Here is an 11,887-nt window from a genome sequence, read left to right on the forward strand (position 1 = left end):
AGATGCATTCAAGGGCTACAAGTGTCCAATTTTCGTAGGTATTTTTGGGAGAATTTTCTAAAGTGACTTTTGATGTCTTTTAGTGGGTTTTTAATGCTTTTTGAGAGTTCCTAAGCTAGTATTAGGGAATTGTGGGAAATAAATGTCATGCATGCATGCATGATAATGGTGCATAATTAGTGCCTAGTGGGTCTTAGTGGATATTAAAAGCTTAGTGGGAAGTGTGGTAGAGGTTAATGTTCAACCTCCACTAAGTCTATATATAGGAGAACTCTTATATGGCTAAGGCATGTTGAGTTTGAAGGAAATCAGAGTTTTCTCTATTGTGAGAGCTTCCTTTGGTTCTTAGGAAAAGAACTAATCTTGATCTTATCAAGGCAACTTGTGGTGATCAATATCCTTCCCTACATCTGAATATCAAGGCGATCCGTTCCAAGGTGTTTATCATTTGTTATGTAGAGCAACACACCCACGCTTGAGCAAGTTCTAAGCTCATAGAAATGACCATTTTGCATCTTGGATTGTCCCATGCTCATGGTAGTTACCATAGATAGCTCATGGTTCCCTTTGGCCCTGAAATTAAATCAAACAAAAAGTTAAAACTACAAAACAAAAGAAAAACATAATCAAAAAGCAACAAAAAAAACTTGGGTTGCCTCCTAAGAAATGCTTATTTTAGGTCAAAAGCTTGACCCCTGTCAGATTCAATCGGCAATGCATAGTTTGAGGTAGTCACACTTTCCTCTTCTCTCTTTAGGCTCTTTAAGAGCATCCTTTGAATCATGCTCCTGCCAGAACAAGATACTTCCTTACAACACCCACTCTTGACCTTTCATGAAATTTGCTCGATCTCACATACTTGACATATCTCCTAAACCTTGCTCGTGGAGGAACCAAGTACTTGCTAGCTTTATCTCTTGGTCCTTTAGCGTATACACTCAACTTCAAAGGGTTTTTAGGAGTGGGTGAATAATTTGCCTTGCCACAGATATATTCAATAAAAGATTTATTAGTAGTCTTAGATAGATCAAATAAAATCTTATCTTTACCATCCACCCAAGAAAAAGTAACATCAATTGCGGCTCCGACAGTGGCTAAGTGAGGCTTTTCTAGATCCTTGAGTTTGGAGGTAATTGAATTAAAGTATTGCACTCCTTTATCAAAATCTCAATTTCATATTCCTCAAGTTCTTTATATGATGTCTAAATAGCTTCACTTTCTTCTTCGTTTATGTCATCTTTAGCATCTTTGCTCTCTTGAGGCTCCTCAAAAGCTTCAATGATCCTTGAAATAATATTGTCAAAATATTCAGAAGATCTATTTGAAGCTCTTGGAGAGGAACTAGCGATCTGCGTAACTTGAGTTTCAAGTATTTTAGTATGACTAACAAAATTATCAACCACACCTATTAGTTGCTATCACTTCCTTGGTGGCAAGATGTTGTTGTCGGAATTCCTTATTTTTTTTTGAGTTTGCATCATGATGAAGTTCTTTAGCAATGTTTTCAAGTTGGATTTTGATTATGTTGGAATTTGAGGTTATGAGTGTATGAATATGGATCATCCTACAACCATTGGATATAGTTGGGGAGGATGCCTACTTAGAAGGTAGTCTTACTAAAGTAACAGTTTTCTCAGGGAAACTCCTATCAAGATGTCACATAATCCTCTTGGTGCTATCCTTTACTTCATGATGTCGAATCGGGGTAAATCCATTAAGCTTTGTGATAGCCAATGGTACTCTCGTGAGGGTTTGAACTACTTTTGTGAATAATCTCTCAAATCTCGGTCCTTATGGGTTGAAGAGTTAAGCTCACCTTTCGATCCTTCCCAACATCTCGTGGGATATGAAAATATACATTAGCATCATAGTCATATATGCAGAATAAGGCGGGATCATGGATCAATACTTTATATGATAAAAGAAAATTGAATAGATATAAAACGAATGTCAACAAATCAATTGGGCTACTCCCTCATTCCTAGAATTCAAAGATCTACTCCATGGAAATGGAGTTACAACCAAAATCAAGAAGAAAAAGAGAAGACAGTGCTCAGTCATGTGTCGGCTGTCATCTTTGAAAGGATCTCCAAGCTTGATGGTGGACAGAATCTCCTACCATTCCTTGAAACAACACTCCTCTAGGCTTCCTTGTCACAAGGAAACCCCCTTTATAAGGAGTGGAGAACCCCTTTATTCCTAGATGATCCAAACAAGAGCCTCATGGGTTCTTTTATAGCCTCCAAAATCTTCTAAATTCATCGAAGCTTTCCTAAATTATCGGGGAGCCACTACCATGCAATAAAATGATATTTTTGGGCATTAAAACTTGGCTTTTTATAGGCTCACCCTGAACAAAACTTGTAGATCTCTGAATTATCTTCGATTTGATATATTGCATGCTCTGGAAGTTTGGTTTACTGTTTCACATTAATGGCCCATCATGGGACAACAAGAAACACAGGCATGCTCGTTGGCACTGCCCGAGCATGTTGGCGTTGTGGCATCGAATATAACCTTGCCGATGTAAGTAAGCTCCTATGGACTTTGTGGCTGCTATATTTTGAGTCTAACTTTGTCTGAAGGAATATACTTGTGTCATGGGACACATTCAGAACGTGTTCCTTGTTATGAACTCTCATTTCAATGCTTTTAAACTCCAAATAAGCTCTAAATTCATAGCAGATCTCTAAATAAGAAAAAGAAAAAAGTAATGCAAAAACAATAAACACATGCAACATATATCAATGGTATAATATAAATGTATGCAAAATAACACAGAAAATATATGCATGAATCACGTACATCAAACACCTACATCAGATCCATAATGTATAACTCTAAACCCTTTGTTAGACATCAAAACATGAGTTAGATTATCCGGTGCTACCTACACCAACATATATATCGATGGATGTTAAGGGTCTTAAAACAAACTATTGTGGGGCATGCAATTTTGTTAAAGCTTGACACCTAGTTATGGCATGTATGATACATTATATTTGACAAGCTATGAATCACATTATCTTTGACAAGCTTCTTTTATAAAACTTTATCGGTCAATAGATCTCACTTTTTTGGTTGACTGATAAAGACTAGATCTCACCCAATCAACGCTTGAAATCCTCCTTTTGTGGTTGAATGATCATCCAATTCAATCGATCAATTAAAATAATGTTTCATCTTTCTATCTAGATTCATTAGCATATTGGATAAACATCTTGCTCTATCTGCTTTTTTGATCATCAGATCCTCAAGATTGGTCGACCGATCGTCATCTTTCCTTCCAGGGTCGGATCACATCCCTCTCAATTGGCTTTTTCAATAGCCTGATCCACGAGATCAGTCGACTGATCTTGATCTTTATTTTTAGGGTTGGATCGCATCCCACTTGATCGCTAGATTCACAATGTTAGTCGACTGATTTGGCCTTTGATCTTATCCCAGCCATGTACCATGGTCTAATTAGATGTTGCTAAGTCAGCTCTATTTGCCACTCTTGTTCATTTGCCCAAACCCTCTTGTTTGGTTGTCCGAATTGTTCATTCATCTAATCCATCTTTTTGGTCAACTAAACTCAGTTTTTCTACAAAACAAAGTTAGTATAGTAGAAAGAAGTAGTAATAATCCTATAAAACAGAGTTAGCAAAAATATGATCATGCATACTCTATCATTTTGATAATAAGAATTGTCTTATCTCGATTTTGAAATCTATGTTGTCTCTTAGTCGAATCAATGACTAGCTTAAAGACTACCCTCATCCTAAGACTGAGACACTAACTACCTTCAGTTTTGAAGGACCTATCTGAACTTACCTCACTTGCTTGCTAAATATTCGATTTAGATGACCTATTTAGGCTTTCTTTATTTTGTTCGATTGACCCACTAGGACTTTCTTCTAATTCTTCTAATTGATGATCTGTTGACCCATCAAGTCTTTCTCTGCGTGGTGTCTGGTCCTCCTGATCCACTAAGACTTTGCTACCTACTATTTGGTCCTCTTGATCCACTAAGATTTTTTCTTATTAGGTGACCTACACACTTAACATCCACATCAAATTTATAATATCTAACTTTAAATCCTTTGCTAGATATCAAAACACGAGTTCGATTATCTGGAGTTGCCTGCACCAATAATCTTCTCTTTTTTGATATTTGGCTACTCAGTTTAAAGTCAAAGAAAATACTTTTTCTCAAAACTTTTAAAGTACCCTTGAGTTTTGAAATCTCTAAAGTTTGAGTTAAGCATTTAACAAACTTAAACTTAAGTTAAACTCAGTTTAAAGTTATAGAAAAATACCTCAAAACTTTTAAAGTACTCATTTTGAAAGCTCTAAAGTTTAAGTTAAGCATATGACAAACTTAAACTTAAATCAAAACAGCATGAGCCCTTGTGCAGTTCCTGTATTACTAGTTACTAAGAAGGATAGGACATCGAGGATGTGTGTGGATTATCGAGCCATCAACAACATAATGGTAAAGTATCACCACCCAATTCCTAGGCTTAATGATATGCTTGATGAATTGCATGGTTCTTGTGTGTTCTCAAAGATTGATCTTAGGAGTGGATACCATCAGATTAGGATGAAGGAAGGTGATGAATGGAAGACTGGTTTTAAGATAAAGCATGGAGCATGGCCTATATGAATGGTTATTAATGCCTTTTGGGTTAACTAATGCTCCAAGCACTTTTATGTGTTTGATGAACTATGTTTTGCGTGCTTTCTTAAGAAGATTTGTAGTTATGTATTTCGATGATATTTTGATTTATAGCAGAAGCTTAGAAGAGCACGTCACCCATCTAAGGTCACTTTTGAGTGTGTTGAAAGAAGAGAAGCTTTTTGCTAACATTAACAAATGCACCTTATGTACGAATAGAGTTGTGTTTCTTGGTTTTGTTATTAGTGTTAAATGTGTTGAATTGGATGAGAAAAAGGTGAAAGCAATTCAAGAGTGGCCAACACTGATAACAATCGGCCAAGTGAGGAGTTTCCATGGTTTGGCCAGCTTCTATAGACGGTTTGTTCGTGATTTTAGCAATATTGCAGCTCCACTTACTAATGTCATCAAGAAAAATGAGCCATTCAAGTGGGGAGAGGAGCAATAGAGGGCATTCAACACTTAGAAAGAAAAGCTAAGTTCTGCTCCTTTAATAATCCTACTAAACTTTTCTAAAACCTTTGAAATGGAATGTGATGCTTCTGGTGTTGGAATAGATCCTGTGCTTATGCAGGAAATGAGACCCATTGCTTACTTTAGTGAGAAGTTGAGTGGATCCACTCTCAACTATCCCATATATGACAAGGAGATGTACACGTTGGTGCTGAGGGCATTGGAGACATGGTTGCATTACCTATGGCCGAAAGAATTCATGATTCACATATATCATCAATCTCTAAAGCATTTGAAAAGCCAACAAAAGTTGAGCTGCTACCATGCTAAATGGATGGAATTCATTGAGACCTTTCCTTATGTGATCAAATATAAGCAAGGCAAAGAGAACGTCGTTGCTAATGCATCATCTCGAATGTATGCTTTACTTTCTGCCTTAGATACAAAATTCCTAGATTTGAATATATCAAGGATTTATATGCCAATGATGCTGATTTTTTTTGAAGCATTCAAAGCATGTGACAAGGTTGCATTTGGTAAGTTCTATAGGCATGATGGGTTTTTATTTCGTGAGAATAGATTGTGTATGTGTCATTGCATGAATTGTTTACTAGGGAAGCCCATGGGGGTGGCTTTATGGGATATTTTGGTGTGACTAAGACTTTAGGGGTCCTACAAGATCACTTCTTTTGGACTCATATGAAACATGATGTGGAGAAAATATGTGAGAGGAGTATTACTTGCAAACAAACTAAATCTAAGTTGCCTATACCTAGTGAACCTTGGACTAATATTTCAATGGACTTTGTTTTGGGACTACTCCGGACTAAGAAGGGAAGAGACTCAATTTTCGTTGTGGTAGATAGGTTTTCTAAGATGACACATGTCATTCCATGTCATAAAACCGATGATGACTCTCATATAGCTGACTTGTTCTTTAGAGAAGTCATTAGGTTGCATGGCATACTTAGAACAATTGTCTTCGATAGGGATGTAAAGTTTTTGAGTTATTTTTGGAAAACTTTATGGAGAAAATTGGGAACTAAATTGCTATTTTCTACTACTTGTCATCCCCAAACTGATGGGCAAACTAAAGTTGTTAATCAAACATTATCTTTCTTACTTCGTGCTATCATTAAAAAGAATTTGAAAACATGGGAAGATTGTCTACCACATGTTGAGTTTGCTTACAATAGAAGCATATATTTTGCAACTCGATTCGCTCCATTTGAAATTGTTTATGGATTCAATCCTTTGTCACCATTGGATGTGATTCCTTTGGCTGTGAGTGAGCATGTAAACTTAGATGGCAAGTAGAAGGTTGAATTTGTGAAGATTCATGAACAAGAATGGCTGAATATGAGAGAAAACTCAAAAAGCTAACAAGGGGCGAAAGAAAGTTATTTTTGAATCAGGAGAGTGGGTCTGGTTGCACCTAAGGAGCGATTTCCAAAGAGATGGCGTTCTAAACTTCTACCTCGATGCGATGACCCATTTCAAGTGGTGAAGCACATCAATGATAATGCCTACCAACTTGATTTGCCAGGTGAGAATGGTGTGCATACTATTTTTAATGTTGCTGATTTATCGCTTTTTGTTATATATGTAACGCCCGCCCTTACGTGGGCCCTTGACGGACGCTACAGTTTCTTTACTTTCATTCATTTCATTCATTCAACTACTATCATATATAACACCAAGCTAAACTAAACTAAACATGCAGCGGAAACATTTAATTCTATTTAAAACATGTATGCATATATGACAGCAATTTAAATAAAATAAACATGGCAGATAACAGATACTGATAATAAACTAACCTAGGTTACATGGTAATTCTAGGTTATATAGTTCTACACATGATAATTAACAACTAATTAAAATATTCGTTAACATGCAAATAGAAAATGGTTTGCATGGCCAAGGCTTAATCACGTCACCACCACACACATCTTCACTGCCCTGTCCTGCTGCCTCCCATTTGCTCAGTACCTGTTAACTGGATCTGCAATGTAAGGAAAGTATCTATAAGCATAAAGCTTAGTAAGTTCCTTTCCTACTCACAAAATCCATTCGTTACATATCTTCCTATAATAAGGCATACAAGCATATTAATAATTGCTAACATGCATAAACATTCAATTGACATTTCCATAGCATACATGAATCATAGAAAATCGTTTTGCCTTTTTGAAAACTATTATCTTAATAGTTAAACATAATCATCAACATCTTTGGGGATCCCTGGCTTGTACCCATTCATTTCTTTTGCGCGCACATACCAAGTAGTACGAGGTAGCTAATCCCGACTACACGGTTTACTAGGTCTTCTCAGATGTCCTTCAACCTAGGGGCAACTTTTGGAGCCCATCCCTGGAATCCCTTTCGGGTTCCGGTACAAGCCAATCATTCAAAGTAAAATACTTTTTATACATTTCTTTCCGTCATAACTTGAGCGTTCCATAACATCTTCTTTCTTTCATTCATAGTGAACACTCAAGCCATACAACTTTTCATTTCAGTTGTCATAACATAATGTTTAATCACGTTTAAACCTTAACCTTAGGTTTGATTGTACGTTCTTCATAAAACTTGGCATCATTAACTTTAAACCGACCAACCAGTGGAGCGATAATCCTTTTAGTCGATCAGGGGATCAACCGACAGGTCTTGGATCAATCCAGGGTCGATTGGGGTAAATTTTTCATCACAGAGGCCTCTGTAATCGATCACATGATCGATTACAGGGTTTAATCGATCAGAAGATCGATTGCTCTTGTTCGGGTTTCACAGTAGGGCTGGTAATCGATCAACCGATCGATTACAGCCCCGTAATCGATCAGGTGATCGATTACAGCCCTTTAATCGATCGGGGAATCGATTAAATATCGGAGTTTTCGTTCTCATTAAAGCGTATAATCGATCCAGGGATCGATTACGCTCTCTGGTAATCGATCAACCGATCGATTACCAGAGGTTCTGTTCTCGGGTTTCTGATTTCTGTCTACCAAAGTAACTATTATCTGTTCTACGAGATTTTAACTTAGTTTAACATGATAATCTAACAATGAACCAATTTATTTTAACTAAACGAAGGATTTAATCATGAACATAATACAACAGGCTTATAACAGAACTTGTTAGGTTATTATAACATGCAAGTCAGGTATTCATACATGAAGTACTATTACTGAAACGAAGTTCCTAACCAAATCTAGCATGCTTGGTTTAAAATACTCTAAAACGAACCATACAACAGATAGTTAAGTTCATATTCCGAAGCAAACACAACTAACAGTAGCTATTACATTGCAGTGAGGGAAACTTACTGTAACTTCGAGATTCCTAACTCTTATCAGATCCTTCGGAGAAGACTTCCTTCCACCCTCCGATTTGGAATCTCCACCCTCCTGGATGTATCGGCCAGAAGCACAGAGAAGCGAAGGTAAAGGAAGAGAGAAGCGAAAGGGGAAAAAGACTCGAGGAGAGGGGGTTTATAAAGAGAAGCGGCCGGTTACCACAACTCCCCACTACTCCCACGTAACCCCTGTAATACCCGTAAATTTCCTTCTATAATTCTGGAAAATAATGAATGATTGTTTGAAAAAGGGGTTTAGAATATTTTCTAAATGGCCCTTGATGACAAGATGACCCTTAGCTTTAAGGGACCATAAGTAGGCTAATTTCCCTAATGACCCTATGGTTTAAAGGTCTTGTTAAGGGCTACCCCTTATAAGGGATAGCTTAAAATAAAAATAAGGATTAACCATGCTCGAATAAGGGAGCATGATGGGTTAAAGACTTGGCAATAAAGAGAAGGAAAAAGAAAGAAAAAAAAATATATAATATGTGGAGGTGCTAGGAATTGATCCTTGGACCTCCAACATGAAGCAAGCCAAGACTAACCAAGGGAGATGGAATGATTTAATGAGAGAAGGATGGGGAACCATCTAGCTAAATGTTAGGAGATGGGAAATCAAAGGGAAAAGTTTTGGAGGGAGTAGTTACTAGGTAGTTATTCCCACTACCTCCCACTACTCCCATTCCCTCTCCCCTAAAGGCCTATAAAACACTTTCCCCCTTGCTTTTTTTCTCTTCCTTTTCCCTCCTTCCACCGAAACCTCACAAGCCTCTCCTCCTTCACCGAAAATCTCTCAAGCCTCTCCTCTCCACCTCCTCCTCCTCCATTTCCTCTCCTTCCTCCTCCACCGAAAGCTTCTCCTTTCTTCTTCTTCCTTGGTGGCCGAAAACTACAAGGGGGAGAAGGGGCAAAGCTTTCCCCCTCCTCTCATTCTCCTTGGTGGCCGAAGGTTGAAGGAAGAGGAGGAAAGGATCTCTCATTTCCTTGGGTGGCCGAAGGTTACAAGAGGAGGAAAGCTTGTCTTCTTCTCTTCACCGAGCCAAGAAGGAAGAGCAAGCAAGCTAGGAGAGTCCTTCTAGAGCTCTAGAGGATCACAAAGGGAGGCTAAGGGATCACCAAGGCTACATTTCTTTCCTTCTTTTCCTTTGCTCTTGGGTAAAAAGGTTCTTAACGCAAGGTAAGTTTCCCCTCCCCTGCAACATGATTGTTTAATGATGTGGTTTCATGGTTTCTTCTTCATGCTATGCCTAGTTGTGTTTAAATCTTGATGGAACTTTCCTTCTTAATGTTTGGCTAAGGCATGATAGTTTCTCTCTTGTGCCTAATCCTAGAATTTACATGCTCTACATTCATGTGGCTAACATGTCCTAGGATTTCTCTAGATGTATGAAGTAAGGCCAACCAATAGAGAACCTTGCTAGGTTCGGCCATGAGTTGAAACAAAAAGAATTGGGTAATACTCAAACCTATTCATGACCATACATGTGAATAACCTTAAGCGGTTTTGATTAGCTTTTTAATAGATGATTCTAATACATGAATGTTGTAGATAAGAGTTTGTTGATATTTGTGATTTATCATTAATCTAAAAGTATGTTTTTGTCACCCATGCTTATAAATGATGTAGACTTAAGATATTCCATATGTTAAACCAATGTTACACCATGTTAGGTTCGGCCACATGGAATGTTGTAGGGTTGGTTTCCAAATCATGTATGAAAATGTATGTTTGATAAACATTCATGATTATGTTTAACCCATTGTTGTTACCATGTGCATGTGACATTGTTAAGCCACTTCATGTTATAGAAGTTTATAAAAGAATGGGGAACATGTGGTAAGGTGCAAAGATTAATTTTCAACCATGCTACATGTTGGGTATTCGGCCATAGCTTGTATAGGGACATTAAATCACAAACTCAAACTTGATTAAAGGGTTCCATGGGAGTGCTTATGGACCATTCGGCCATAGGTCACAAACTCAAACTTGAACCATTCGGCCATGACAAGAACAAATGGGTTAAGCTACAAACAAAATGTATTAGGGTTTCCCATTGACATATGATGGGTTCCTAGTATAATACAAGAGCTTAGGAGGCTAGGGTTTGAGTTAAACCATGGTTTCCTAAAGAAATGAGGTTCGGCCAGAATTGAAAAAAAAGGGGAACAAGATTAAGTTAGATGAAAAACCTAATCAAGTGGTAAGGGCTAACTCATGTAGGGAATCAATTGGTTATGAATGAAAATGTTTTAAGTGCTTGATGAGTAGATTGAGCCCCGGGGAGCCGTCTATTCATAAAGCACATAACTTAATGTTTCAAATCTATGGGGTTCGACCAACCTTAAATGTTGATGGTTGAGTGATGATCTAACCCTAACAATTAGTACCCAAGGATTTGAGCAACTTAACCAAGCTCAGGGGAGCAAATGGTCGAGTCTAACCCATGACTTCAAGCCATGGAAGTTTCGGCCCTAACATGTAAGAGAACTCAAGTGAGGATTAGACCTAGCTAATAGGTTTAAACCTCTCTTAGTGTTCTTTTAAGATGACCAAGGTATGAGGGTTTCATGATAAAAAGTTTAAAAGGGAACTCTAAGACGATTCGATCAACGTTAAGCAATTAAGGTTTGGTTGAGTCTAGGGTTCATATGAAATCAACCATGAAAGAGATACAAGTTATTTAACTGTTTCATGTGTTAAGAATGAAAAACCCTAAGGAAAGGAAACCGATAATATCTGCATAATCCCTAAGTCACAGTTAGGGCTTGAGTCAGAGAAAGGTTTAATGATGTCATCTATGACATGAGTTGTTTCATGCTAATGATAAGAAATGAATTCATGTTAATTTATAACATGTTGCATGAAACAATATCTGAATGTTCGCCATGATGAATGAATGATGAAAGATGAAATGATAAAGAACATTCATGATGAAAAGACATGAAGGCATGTATGTTAATTTACTTTAACAAATGGCTTGTACCGGAACCCGGAAGGGATTCCAAGGGATGGGCTCCTAAGGCAGCCAAACGCCCCTAGGTCGAAAGACCAAAGACCTAGTAACCGAGAAGTCGAGACTTGCTACCTCGTACTTGCTTGGAAATGCGCGCAAAGAGATGAATGGGTACAAGCCGGGGGACCCCAAAGAACAAAGATGATGATTATTTTTATCTACTATGATAGTAAGATTTCAAAAGCATTTCATGATTTATGCACATAAGAAGTTCAATGTTATGAATAAGGAATGTATGTGTGCTAATGATCTATACGCTAATGTGCTTTATGCTTATGTGAATTCATAAGATATGAATATAAATGTCATGCATGAATCGACGCTTGGTTTTGGTGAGTAGGAAAGGGAGCTTACTAAGCTTTGTGCTTATAGTTTCCTTCTTATGTTGCAGATCCATAT

The sequence above is a fragment of the Curcuma longa genome, chromosome 15 (genome assembly GCF_044706935.1).
Source record: "Curcuma longa cultivar G26 ecotype Majalengka, Jawa Barat chromosome 15, ITB_CL_G26_1.1, whole genome shotgun sequence".
Taxonomy (NCBI): domain Eukaryota; kingdom Viridiplantae; phylum Streptophyta; class Magnoliopsida; order Zingiberales; family Zingiberaceae; genus Curcuma; species Curcuma longa.